At 36.8% G+C, this 14,758-nt stretch overlaps 1 protein-coding gene across 1 annotated transcript in view; it reads left to right on the plus strand.

Moving 5' to 3' along the window:
* Positions 1-14,758, plus strand: part of C3H4orf17 (chromosome 3 C4orf17 homolog) — a 334,730-nt gene that overhangs the window by 144,987 nt on the left and 174,985 nt on the right. Inside the window, exon 6 of the mRNA XM_078068238.1 lies at positions 4,067-4,138. The gene's annotated coding sequence lies outside the window, so the exon portion shown is untranslated. The remainder of the gene's footprint in view (positions 1-4,066; positions 4,139-14,758) is intronic.

A 14,758-nucleotide genomic window follows, 5' to 3' on the forward strand; every position in this document is an offset into this window, starting at 1 on the left:
TCTATCTTATCATGCAGTCTAGGGACTTGCCATTCCCCTTAGGATATTTTGAAGCTCTTGCTGTAAGACTTGGACCAGAAACTGGGCTAGGGTGGAGAGGCCCAGCTTCTTTGCTCTGAAACCTGGCCAGGAGAATGCTCTTGTGAGGCATGTCAGGTGACTATGCTTTATATAGGGAGGTATCACCTTTACCAGCAAGATGGTACAAAAATGGAGGTTCTTGGATGGGGTTGAAGGAATTTAGGATTATTCATTCTTCTCTCTCCTTAAATAACCTTGCTCTACAATACCCTGGTCATGAAGCTTTCTGCACCCGTGCACTACTCTTGGAACCTACACATTGTTCCTGTTCAGCAATGCTTGGATGATGTGATGCTCAGTATTGTCTGAGAAGATTGACTGTGACTTGAAGTGAACGAATGTTCTGATGTGAATGATTTTGCTCAGAAGGGCCAGTTTGGGCTTGTCTCTTCCATAGCATCTTGCTAAAGGCTAAAACATTAGGAAATATTTTTTCTTCCAAGTTGCCTAAATTTAGAGCTTTGGTGAGCATGTGGTCTGAATCCTGAGATGACAGGTGATAATTGACCATTTAATTGCTTTTCTACAAAATCTATCTTCCAAATAAAGGATGGTGGGATCTTCATTGCTTCTCAATCCCCTCCACTCAGTGAGTTCCACAGTTCCTGGATATCAATGAACCATTTCCCTTCTGGGACCCAATTTTTGTATTAGGGCTCTTTTCTTTCCAAGTTATGGAAACCCAACATGAACAAACTTAAGGCAAAGGGGGAAAACGTTGACTTAATAGAAATCATGAAAGGAATGAACAACCAAACAAGGTCAAGGGCAGGAATGCAACTGGGAGCAGAAACTTGAATCAATTCAACTTCAGTAGGATTTTCCCTCTTTCTTATATGAGGCAATGCAGCAAAGTGGTTGAAAGCATGGATACTAGCACTAACAGACCTTCATTCAATCTTAGTTCCATCTCTTACATGCTGGGACATAAGGCAAGAAATCCAACATCTCTGTACTTTTGTTTCCCCATTAATAAGGTGAGGATGACTACGGTAGTTGCTACCTCATAGTTTTGTTATAAGCATTAAGTTAACAAATGACAGTTGTTTAGAACCGTGCCAAGCACATAGGATGGCCTATATATAGGTATTATCTATTATTATTATTGTTATTATGGTGTCTCTGAACACATTGATTGCCTCTTTCTTGCTTTTGTCATATAGTGGGAAATATGCCCACAAAAAAAGCCACTTAATTCTTAAATCTAACAATTGCAACAAGACAGTTCAGATCTGTCTGTCATCTTAAGTCCAAAAATGTAAGGAAGTCTCTCCTTGCTCAGTTTGGGTCAGGTGCTCACTCCTGGACCAATGAAACCTAGCCCAAGTTGTGGAGATGTGGAAGAATTTGGTAGTTGTTATCACAGCCATGTTGATGCCCCTGAGCAGCTGAAGGTGGCTGGGGAAAATCATAGGGCAGATTGGCTTCATTATAAATTCTGGATCACCAAGACGAAATGAAGTCTCAAAAGTGCTTGGCAATACATCATTTTCCTAGCCAACTTGCTGTTCAATTTCCTGAAATAAATGTCAGTCTTTCAACACTTGTGTTGAATATCTGACCATCATCTTCCCCATCTTTCTCCATCCCCGTTTCCCCCTAGAGATGAACTTACAGTACACTGAAAATTCACCCAGTTGCTCCAGGCAAAACCCTTTCTGTATCTACTTCATTAACAAGTTCTGCCAGCCCTACCTCCAATGTATTTCCCAAATTTGTTAGTGTTTAATGTCTTACTCCCTATCTAGAATACAATTTCTATGAGAAGAGGGACCTTGAACCTCAATATTTTTCCTCTATTCCAAGTGTCTGGAATGGTACCTGATACATAGGAACTCAGTAAGTATTGATTAAATGAATTAAAGTGAAGTTATCATCAGAAAAGAACTTCCTTGGATGCCTATTATGTAATGTATGTATTATGCGGTCATGAAACTGCATCCCTACTCAACTTGTTCTTCCCTATCACCTGTCTCTGCTTAGGAAAGTCATTGTTACTGATTTCTTCTGTCAGTGTAACTTGTCAACTTTTTTTTTTTTAAGATTTTATTTTTTAAGTAATCTCTACACCCAATGTGGGGCTTGATCTCACAACCCTGAGACCAAGAGTCACACTCCACCGACTGAGCCAGCCAGGCACCCCAACTTGTTAGCTTTTTAACATAGTCATCCCTCTCCCATTAAGAAGAAAAACAGAAACAAACTTTCCATTTTCTCACATCTCTTTCCAACTACTACTGGGAGTCAGGATGGATGTTATATGGCTCTCTGAATTGAGGGTTAAGAGTTATAAGCCAAATACTATTAATCTGGGCTTCTGCTTATTGGCCTTGAGGCATTTTAATTGTCCTGGTTATAATTGGGACTTTGCAATTTGACCAATTTGTAGGTGGATTTTTTTTTTTATTTTTATTTTTTTTATTTTAAGGATTTTATTTATTTATTTGACAGAGAGAGACAGCGAGAGAGGGAACACAAGCAGGGGGAGTGGGAGAGGGAGAAGCAGGCTTCCCGCTGAGCAGGGAGCCCGATGCGGGGCTCGATCCCAAGACCCTGGGATCATGATCTGAGCCGAAGGCAGACGCCCAACAACTGAGCCACCCAGGCGCACCTGGGTGGATTTTTATATTTGAATAATTTTAGTTTGACTTCATAATCTGAGTAAGAGGATGCCAATGTATAATTTGACTTTATAATTTGAGTAATTTGGACTGCATAGCTTCAAGGAGTTTCTACAGTATTTCAGTAGGTGTTTGGCAGTGACTGCAAAGATAGCAATAAGCCAGAGTCGTATCATTTAAGACACAATTTAAGAAAAGACGCTTTACACTCACTTTTTCTTCACTTTCCTCTCACTCCTTCCCACATGCCATCCTGTTTTATACTCCCAGCACTCCACTGAAGCATCCCTATTGGATTTTATTCATGATCTCCATTTCACTAGAGCCATTGGCCATTTTTCAGCAGTCATCCTGACAGTTCAGTGCCAATGGTCACATCTTCCTTGAAACTCCTCTTTCCTTTGATTTATTGGTTCAACCCTCTTCTGTTTTTTTCTATATTTGCTTGTTCCTTTTCTGACTTTTTTAAAAGCTTCATCTTCCTCTTCTTGACCATTAAGTATTCACACCCACGTTCCTGACTTTGGCAGAGCAGACTTGCTGAGCTTGAGAATTCAGCCTCCCCTGTCTCTGCTACCCCTGCAATAATCGTAGTAGACTTGATTCTCAGCTGTGGTTAGCTCTTCAGCCTGAGGAGACTGGAAATGAAATGTTTACTGTAGAACTGTTCTCTTATACTTCGTCTTCTTCCTAAACCATCATCTTCAGTATAGGCGATGTTTAGACAAGATGCTTATCATGTCTCTTTATTAAGGTAATATTTTTTCTTATTATAGGTGATATGTGCTCATTTTAGAAAATTTAGAAAATATACGAAGTGTAAAGGAAAAAAATCAAAATTCTTATAATTATATTACCTATTAATCACTATAAATATTTTAGAACTTTTTTCTACATATATAAATTTTATTTTTTTCGAAGTTAATACTGTATTATATATACACAATTTTGTATATAGGTATATACAATTTTGTATTTTGCACTTAAATAATCTGAAATTATATTGTGACTATTTCCCATGTTGTTAAATATTCTTCTAAAACATAGCTTTTAGTGGCTTTATTGTATTTCATTCATAATTGTATTCCTTTCACAATTTAAATGTACCATTTTTATTGTACTTTTAGGGTATTTCTAATTTTTGATATCATAAGTAACAAATGAACATTCTTACACGAAATATTTGTTTGTATCTGGAATGATTTGCATGAAGTAGAGTCCTAGAAACAAGATTGCTGAGACAAAAGAAAAGAGCTTTTTTTAAAAAAAAAAAACATATATACAATAAAATGCATAAGTCTTAAGTGTATAGCTTGAAGGAATGTTTGCCTATTTTTATATCTATGTAACCCTCTTCCAAATAGAAATATGGAACACTTCCAGTACCTCGGAGGACTCCCTTTCAGTCAATACTCCACTCAGTCAATACGTTCAAAGTAAGTGCTGTTCTGATTTCTATCATCTTGGCATAATTCTACTGTTTTTGAACTTCGATACAGCATAAGTACACAGTTTTTACTCCTAATTACTATCTCTCAACAACATACTAAATCTGTGAAATTCATCTGTGTTGTTGCAAAAAATAGTTGTTCATTATTTTTCGTTTCTGTGTAGTACTCCATTTTATAAATATACTACAACTTATTTATCCATTTTACTATTTTTGGATTTTTATGTTGTTTCTAGCTTTTGTGATTATAATTAAAGTTGTTGTGAACATCCTTGTACATGTCTTTTGGTTGACACTGCACTCTTTACTTTGGGTAATTTTTTAGGAGTGGAATTTCTGGGTCATAAGATAATCTATATAGATATAATAGACATGTGTCTATTAAAGCTAACCATAAGATTATTCAGAAATTCATTTGAAAATGCAAATGCCCTAGAATAGTCAATGCAATTTTGAATATGAATAAAACTGGAGGACTTAACTGCTAGATATCAGAACTTAACTCTAAAGTTGTAGTAATTAGGTCACCATGGTACTAGAGCAAGTATAGATAAATAAGCCAATGGAACAGAATAAAAAGTCCAGAAATAAATCCATATACATGTAGTTATCTCATTTACAATAAGAACATCACAGCAATTCAGTGGGGAAAAGGTGGACTTTTCAATAAATGATGCTGGAGCAATAGGATACCTATCTGAAAGGAAATGGGCAGTTGTATTATATATGTTGTCCAGTTTTTATAGTTACCATCAGTGGGAGGTTCAGCCTCATATAAATGCTCCCTCATGGTAGTATTTGGAAGTTTCACCACAATATAATCTTCATGGAGGTCCTGATAAAGATTTTTGCTTCCAGAAAAGTGGAGCCGTATATATTCCTAGAAACATTAAACAAAAGTATAAATCTTATATAACTTCACTAACATTGAATATTATATCATTTTTATATTGCTCATGTCATAGGGTTTATTGTATTTACTTATGCATCATAAACTTTAGAGTGAGAGTTTAACAGTGCTTCAAAATTTCTTTTGCTGTTCAGTGTTACCATTGAGAACAATCATTCTTCTTGATTGCAGAGTAGTGATGATAATGATAATGATGATTGTAACTATCTAATAGCTTTAAATAATTTACATATATTAGCCTTTGAGAGACAATATGGTATAGTATAAAAGTATTGTCTTTGTGTCAGTAGACCTAAGTCTCAATTCTGGCTGCTCTGCTTATTAGCTTCATTAATTTGGCCAATTCATTATATATCCAAGTCTAGGTTGTCTCTTCTCTAAAATACCAAAGTAGTACCTACCTCTCAGTGTTATGGGGATCACATGAAATGATGTATGTAAGGTATTGTACATAATAATGTTTTTTCTTCTGCTATTTATAGCTATAATTTTTAAATGGTTATTATAAACCACAATCTCTATGAAAAACTTTGAAAATATTTCACTTAATCCTTAATTAAACAAATCTGAAATATTCTCAGCATATTTCAGGATTAGTTTTTTGCTGTTGTAAGCTCCAGGTGGGTTGCCAAAGTTCTAATAGTTACTGAGCCAATCTGGTATTTTGTATTGATTTGGATTATATGGAAATAATAATTTTGGTTACCACTATGAACAGAAGTCGTTGGCTTTTTGAAAACAATATGCTTAGATTTACTATGATGAGTATGCTTTTTTTAAACTTTCTTTTTAAATGTCATATGCAAAGGCAGTAAAAAAGAGAGTAAAGGAAAAAGAATGCAAAAATTTCTATCAAAACCTCCTTTGCTAGGAGTAATTTTTGACCAGCCATTGTGGGATGAAAATTGAATTTCAAAAGTTTTGAAGTAATATAGTAAAGATGTCATTCTCTCCAAATTGATCTACATATTTAACAAAATTCCTATTAAAGTTCCAGTAATTTTTTGTAGATATAGACAAGATTATTCTGAAATTTATATGAAAAGGCAATGAAACTAGAATAAACAATTTTGAAAAAGAAGAATTAAGAAGGGAGTTTTACTCTACCTGATCTTAGTACTTACCATCTAGCTACAGTAATCAGGATGCTGTGGTATTAGTGGACGAATAGACACATAGATGTCAATAGAAAAGAACAGAAAATCCAAAAAGACCAATACAAATGCATCCAATTTGACAAAGTATAAAAGCAATTCAATGGATGAAGAGTAATCTTTTCAACAAATGGTCCTGGATCAATTAGACATTAATAAGCAAAAAAATGAACCTCAACCTCAGCCTCATACTGTATAGAAAACTAACTCAAAATGGACAATGGATATAAACACAAAAACATAAAATTATAAAACTTTTAGAAGAAAACATGGGAGAATATCTTCAGGACTTTGGGTTTGATAAAAAGTTCTTAGACATGACATCAAAATCATAATTCATAAAAGAAAAATAATGTAAATTGGACTTTATAAAAATTAAAAATTTTTTCTTTGTAATAGATCTTATTAAAAGAATGAAAAGATGGGCTACAGATTGGGAGAAAAGGGTTGTAAACCATATCATCAAAACAAAGAAACAAACAAAAATACCATATAATCTACTATAGCCTTAGATCTAGAATACATAAAAAACTCTCAAAACTCAACAGTAGAAAAAAATTCCATGGAACACTACATCAAAAACTAATGATGTACTATATGGTGACTAACATAACATAATAAAAAAATTATTTAAAAATTCCATTATTAAATGAGCAAAATACATAAACAGATATTTCACTAAAGAAGAGTTCAGCATCATTAGCCATTAGGGAAATGCAAGCTAAAACCATAATATATATACCATTAGAACTATACACCTATTAGAACAGCTAAAACTAAAAGTAGTGATAATACTGTGCTGAAAAGGATGTGGAAAAACTGGATCACACGTGCATCACTAGTGGGAACATGAAATGGGACAGCCATAATGGAAAATAGTTTGGCAGTTTCTAACAAAACTAAATATGTACTTACTATATGTACTGGGTTAAATAGCATCCAAACTTTTTGGCAATCCAGAACCTCAGAATGTGACCTTATTTGGAAATAGCATTGCTAGAGATGAATGTTTGAGTCTCCTCAAAATTCGTATGTTGAGACCTAATCTCCAGTATGATGGTATTTGAAGGTAGGGCCTTTAGGGCCTAATTAGGTCATGACAATGGAGCCCTCCTTTAAAAGAAACTCCAGAGAATTTTCTTGCCCTTTCTGCTATGAGGATACATTGAGAAAATGGCCATCTACGAATTAGGAAGCAGGCCTTAACTAGGTACCAAATCGGCCAGCATCCTGATCTTGGACTTCCTAGCCTCCAGACTGTGAGAGATAAATATGTTGTTTAAATTACCTACTTGAGAGAGTCCAAGATGGAGGAGGAGTAAGAGACCTTAGTTTCATCTGGTCCCAGGAATTCATCTAGATAGTTATCAGATCATTCTGAACACCTATGAACTCAACTAAAGATCTAAGAAAAGAATAGCTACAACTCTACAAACAGAAAAGCGACCACTTTCTGTAAGAATGACAAGATGGAAAAACTCACCTCAAAAAAGAGAACAAGAGGCAGTACTAACTGCCAGGGACCTAATCAGTATGGACATAAGTAAGATGCTAGAACTAAAGTTCAGAATAATGATTATAAAGATACCAGCTGGGCTTGAAAAAAAGCATAGAAGACACTAGAGAATCCCTTTCTGGAGAAATAAAAGAACTAAACTCTAACAAAGTTGAAATAAAAAAGGCTATTAATGAGATGCAATAAAAAATGGAGGCTCTAACTGCTAGGATGAATGAGTCAGAAGAATTCGTGATATAGAAGACAAAATGATGGAGAATAAAGAAGCTGAGAAGAAGAGAGATAAACAACTACAAGATCACTAGGGGAGAATTCGAGAGATAAGTGATACCATAAAGCAAAACAATATGAGAATAATTGGGATCCCAGAAGAAGAGGAAAGAGAGAGAGGGGCAGAAGGTATATTGGAGCAAATTATAGCAGAGAACTTCCCTCATCTTGGGAAGGAAACAGACATCCAATCCAGGAGGCACTGAGAACCCCCCTCAAAATCAATAAAAATAGGTCAACACCACGACATATAATAGTGACACTTGCAAATCTCAGAGACAAAGAGAAAATCCTGAAAGCAGCTTGGGGCAAGAGGTCTATAACAAGGGTAAAAACATTACACTGGCATCAGACCTATCCACAGAGACCTGGCAGGCCAGAAAGGACTGGCATGATATATTCAGGATGCTAAATGAGAAAAATATGCAGCCAAGACTACTTTATCCAGCTAGGATGTCATTCAAAATAGAAGGAGTGATAAAAAGCTTCCAGGACAAACAGAAACTAAAATAATTTGTGATCACCAAACCAGCCCTTACAAGAAATATTAAAAGGGGTCCTCCAAGCAAAGAGAGAGCCCAAAAGTAACATAGACCAGAAAGGAACAGAGACAATATACAGTAACAGTCACTTTACAGGTAATACAATGGCACTAAATTCATATCTTTCAATAGTTACTCTGAATGTAAATGGGCTAAATGCCCCAATCAAAAGATACAGGGTATCAGATTGGATAAAAAAGCAAGACCCATTGATATGCTGTCTGAGCGACTCATTTTTGACCCAAAGCCACCTCCAGATTGAAAGTGAGGGGGTGGAGAACCATTTATCATGCTAATGGACATCAAAAGAAAGCTGGGGTGGCACTCCTTATATCAGACAAATTAGATTTTAAACCAAAGACTATAATAAGAGATGAGGAAGGACAACTGTGTCATAATTAAAGGGTCTATCCAACAAGATCTAACAATTGTAAATATTTATGCCCCTAACATGGGAACAGCCAGTTATATAAGCCAATTAATAACAAAATCAAAGAAACACATTGATAATAATACAGTAATAGTTGAGAATGTTAATACCCCCCTCGCTGCAATGGATAGATCATCTAAGCAGAAGATCAACAAGGAAATAAAGGCTTTGAATGACACACTGGGCCAGATGGACTTCACAGATATATTCAGAACATTCTATCCTAAAGCAACAGAATACACATTCTTCTTGAGTGCACGTGGAACATTCTCCAGAATAGATCACATACTGGGTCACAAATCAGGTCTCAACTGGTACCAAAAGATTGAGGTCATTCCCTGCATATTTTCAGAGTACAGTGCTTTGAAATTGGCACTCAATCACAAGAGGAAAGTCAGAAAGAACTCAAATACATGGAAGCTAAAGAGTATCCTACTAAAGGATGAATGGGTCAACCAGAAAATTAAAGAAGAATTAAAAAAATTCATGGAAACAAATAAAATTGAAAACATGACAGTTCAAAATCTTTGGGATGCAACAAAGGTGGTCCTCAGAGGGAAGTATATAGCAATACAAGCCTTTCTCAAGAAATAAGAAAGCTCTCAAATACACAACCTAACTCTACACCTAAAGGAGCTGGAGAAAGAACAGCAAATAAAGCCTAAACCCAGCAGAAGAAGAGAAATAATAAAGATTAGAGCAGAAATCAATGAAATAGAAACCAAAAGAACAGTAGAACAGATCAAAGAAACTAGGAGCTGATTCTTTTTTTTTTTAAGATTTTATTCATTTATTTGACAAGAGAGAGACATAGAGAGAGAGGGGAACGCAAGCAAGGGGAGTGGGAGAGGGAGAAGCAGGCTTCTTGCAGAGTGGGGAGCCCGATGCGGGGCTTGATCCCAGGACCCTGGGATCATGACCTGAGCCGAAGGCAGATGCTTAACGACTGAGCCACCCAGGCACCCTAGGAGCTGATTCTTTGAAAGACTTAATAATGTTGATAATCCCCTGGCCTGAGAAAAAAGAAAAGAGAAAGGACCCAAATGAATAAAATCATGAAAGAGGACATAACACAACCAACACCAAAGAAATACAAACAATTAGAAGAGAATTATTATGAGCAACTATATGCCAACAAATTAGGCAATCTGAAAGAAATGGATGCATTCCTAGAGACATATAAATTACCAAAGCTGAACCAGGAAGAAATAGAAAAGCTGAACAGACACACAACCAGTAAGGAAATTGAAGTAGTAATTAAAAATCTCCTAACAAACAAGAGCCCAGGGCCAGATGGCTTCCCAGGGGAATTCTACCAAACATTTAAAGAAGAATTAATACTTATTCTTCTGAAACTGTTCCAAAAGATAGAAATGGAAGGAAAACTTCCAAACTCATTCTATGAGGCTAGCATTACCTTGATCCTAAAACCAAACAAAGACCCCACTAAAAAAAAGAATTACAGACCAACATCCCTGATGAAATGGATGCAGAAGTTCTCACCAAGATAATAGCTAATAGGATCCAACATTACATTAAAAGGATTATTCACCACGACCAAGTGGGATTTATTCCTGGGCTGCAGGTGTGGTTCAACATCTGTAAATCACTCAATGTGATACACCATGTTAATAAAAGAAAGGACAAGAACCATATGATCTTCTGATTAGATGCAGGAAAAGCATCTGACAAAATACAGCATCCTTTCTTGATCAAAACTCTTCACAGTGTAGGGATAGAGGGAACATACCTCAATATCATAAAAACCATCTATGAAAAACTCACAGCAAATATCATTCTCAATGGGGAAAAACTGAGGGCTTTTTCCCTAAGGTCAGGAACATGACAAGGATGCCCACTGTCACCACTATTGTTCAACATAGTACTAGAAGTACTAGCAACAGCAATCAGACACAAAAAGAAATAAAAGGCATCGAATAAGCAAAGAAGTTAAACTCACTCTTTGCAGAGGACATGATAGTCTATGTGGAAAACCCAAAAGACCCCACCCCCAAATTGCTAGAACTCATACAGCAATTCAGCAAAGTGGCAGGGTATAAAATCAATGCACAGAAATCGGTTGCATTCCTATAAACTAACTGAGACAGAAGAAAAATAAATTAAGGATTCGATCCCATTTACAATTGCACCCCAAACCATAAGATACCTAGGAATAAACATAATCAAAAGGCAAAGTTTCTGTATTCAGAAAACTATAGAGCACTCATGAAAGAAATTGTGGAAGACACAAAGAAATGGAAAAACATTCCATGCTCATGGATTGGAAGAATAAACATTGTTAAAATGTCTATGCTACCTAGAGCAATCTATACATTCAATGCAATCCTATCAAAATAGCATCAACTTTTTTCACAGAGCTGGAACAAATAATCCTAAAATTTGTATGGAACCAGAAAAGACCCTGAATAGCCAGAGGAATGTGGAAAAAGAAAACCAAAGCTGGTGGCATCACAGTTCCGGACTTCAAGCTCTATTACAAAGCTGTCATCATTAAGACAGTATGGTTCTGGCACAAAAACAGACACATAGATCAATGGAACAGAAGAGAGAACCCAGAAATGGACTCTCAACTCTATGGTCAACTAATCTTTGACAAAGCAGGAAAGAATATCTAATGGGAAAAAAAGACAGTCTCTTCAACAATGGCATTGGGAAAATTGGACAGCCACATGCAGAAGAATGAAACTGGACTATTTCCTTACACCATACACAAAGATAAACTCAAAATGGATGAAAGACCTCAATGTGAGACAGGAATCCATCAAAATCCTAGAGGAAAACACAAGCAGCAAACTCTTTAACCTCGACTACAGCAACTTCTTACTAGACACGTTTCCAAAGGCAAGGGAAACAAAGGCAAAAATGAACTACTGGGACTTCATCAAGATAAAAAGCTTCTGCACAGCAAAGGAAACAGTTGACAAAACCAAAAGACAACCAACAGAATGGGAGAAGATATTTGCAAATGATATATTAGATAAAGGGCTAGTATCTAAGATCTATTAAAAACTTATCAAACTCAACACCCAAAGAACAAATAATCCAGTCAAGAAATGCGCAGAAGACATGAACAGCCTTTTCTCCAAAGAAGACATCCAAATGGCCAAAAGACACATGAAAAAGTGCTCAACATCACTCAGCATCAGGGAAATACAAATCAAAACCACGATGAGATACCACCTCACACCAGTCAGAATGACTCAAAGTGACAAGGTAGGAAATGACAGATGTTGGCGAGGATGTGGAGAAAAGGGAACCCTGTTATATTATTGGTGGGAATGAATGCAAGCTGGTGCAGCCACTCTGGAAAACAGTATGGAAGTTCCTCAAGAAATTAAAAATAGAGCTACCCTACGACCCAGCAATTGCACTACTAAGTATTTACCCCAAAGATGCAGATGTAGTGATCCAAAGGGGCACATGCACCCCAATACTTATAGCAGCAATGTCCACAATAGCCAAACTATGGAAAGAACCCAGATGTCCATTGACAGATGAATGGATAAAGAAGATGTGATATATATACACATACACAATGAAATACTACTCAGCCATCAAAATAATGAAATCTTGCCATTTGCAACGACGTGGATGGAACTAGAGGGTATTATGCTAAGCAAAATAAGTTAATCAGAGAAAAAGATTACCACCCGATCTCACTGGTATGTGGCATTTAAGAAACAAAACAGAGGATCATAGGGAAAGAAAAAATAAAACAAGACGAAATCAGAGAGGGAGAGAAACCATAAGAGACTCTTAATCATAGAAAACGAACTAAGGGTTGCCGGAGGGGAGATGGGGGGGATGGGTAACTGGGTGATGGACATTAAGGAGGGCATGTGATGTAATGAACACTGGGTGTTATATAAGACTGATGTATCACTGACCTCTACCTCTGAAACCAATAATACATTTTATGTTAATTAATTGAATTTAAAAAAATGTTTAAAGAAAGATGTCTTTTAAAATAAATCTATCTAGGGCGCCTGGGTGGCTCAGTTGGTTAAGCGACTGCCTTCGGCTCAGGTCATGATCCTGGAGTCCCGGGATCGAGTGCCGCATCAGGCTCCCTGCTCGGCGGGGAGTCTGCTTCTCCCTCTCCCGCTCCCCCCTCTTGTGCTCTCTCTCTCACTCTCTCTCTCAAATAAATAAATAAAATCTTTAAAAAAATAAATAAATAAATAAAATAAAATAAATTTATCTAGGGATGCCTGGGTGGCTCAGCTGGTTAAGCATCTGCCTTCATCGGGGTCATGACCTCAGGGTCCTGGGATTGAGCACCACTTGGGGCTTGCTGCTAAGTGGGGAGTCGCTTCTCCCTGTGTTCACTCTCTCTCAAATAAATGGATAAAATCTTTAAAAAAATAAAATAAAATAAATTTATCTAAGTAAAAATGTAAAAAAAAAATGACCTAGTTGATGGTGTATTTGTTATAGCACCCTGGACACACTAAGACAAGGGTCTTTGTAGATGTATAGTTAAGATGAGGTCATACTGGATTAGGATAAGGACTAAATTCAGTATGAACATCTGTCCTTATAAGAAGAGAAGATAAACAGTGATGTGCCATGCAGGTGAGAAGGCCATGAGAAAATGGAAACAGACCATGACTGGAGTGATCTCACAACAATTCAAGGAATGTGAGGGATTGCTGGGAACCATCAAAATCTAGGAGAGGGGCATGGAACATATTCTCCCTCAGAGCCTGCAGAGGTCACCAACTCTGCTGACCCCTTGATTTTGGACTTCTAGCTCTAGAATTGTGAAAGAATGAATTTTTGTTGCTTTTGTTATCCAGTCTATGGTAATTTGTTACAGTAGCCCAAGGAAACGAATACAGATTTTTGTATGGAGAAGTGGGGTGCTCCTTTAACAGGTACCTAAAAATGAGTAAGTGGCTTTGGATTTGGTAATGAGTAGAGGCTGGAAGAATTTTGTGGCACAAGATAGAAAAAGTCTAGTTTGCTTTGAAGAGGCTTTCGGCAGAAATATAGTTTTTGAAAGGTGATTCTGGTGAGGGCTTGGAAGGAAATGAGAAATCTATTATTGGACACTGGAGGAAAGGCAATCCTTATTATGAGGTGGCAGAAAACTTTTTATTTTAATTATTTTTTTTATTATGTTCAGTTAGCCACTGTATAGTACATCGTTAGTTTTTGATGTAGTGTTCAGTGATTCATTAGTTACGTGTAACACCCAGTGCTCATCACAGCACCAAGTGGTAGAAAACTTATCTGAATTGTATTCTAGTGTTGTGTGGAAAGCAGAACCTGTATGTGATGAACTTGGTTATTTAGCTGAGATTTCTGAGCCAAGTGTGGAAGGTGTGTTCTGGTTTCTCCTTGACACCTAGAGTAAATAGGAGAAGAAAAGACAAATTGAAGAGAGAACTGGTAAACAACAACAACAAAAAAACAGTTGAGGATCTAGATAATGCAGCTCTGAAATAGAGCCAGGATGTGGCTGGACAAACCTTTGCTGAAGAGATCAGGTGTGTTTTCCATGGATCTGGTCAACTACCTTATTAGAAGCCAGGAATAAAAATGAGGTTACCGAAGAAGGATCTGTGGAAAACCCTCTTTTTTTTTTTTTTTTTAAAGATTTTATTTATTTATTTGACAGAGAGAGACACAGTGAAAGAGGGAACACAAGCAGGGGGAGTGGGAGAGGGAGAAGCAGGGTCCCCGCAGAGCAGGGAGCCCGATGTGGCGCTCGATCCCAGGACCCTGGGATCATGACCTGAGCCGAAGGCAGACGCTTAA

This window comes from Halichoerus grypus, chromosome 3 (assembly GCF_964656455.1).
Source record: "Halichoerus grypus chromosome 3, mHalGry1.hap1.1, whole genome shotgun sequence".
In the NCBI taxonomy this organism is placed as follows: Eukaryota; Metazoa; Chordata; class Mammalia; order Carnivora; family Phocidae; genus Halichoerus; species Halichoerus grypus.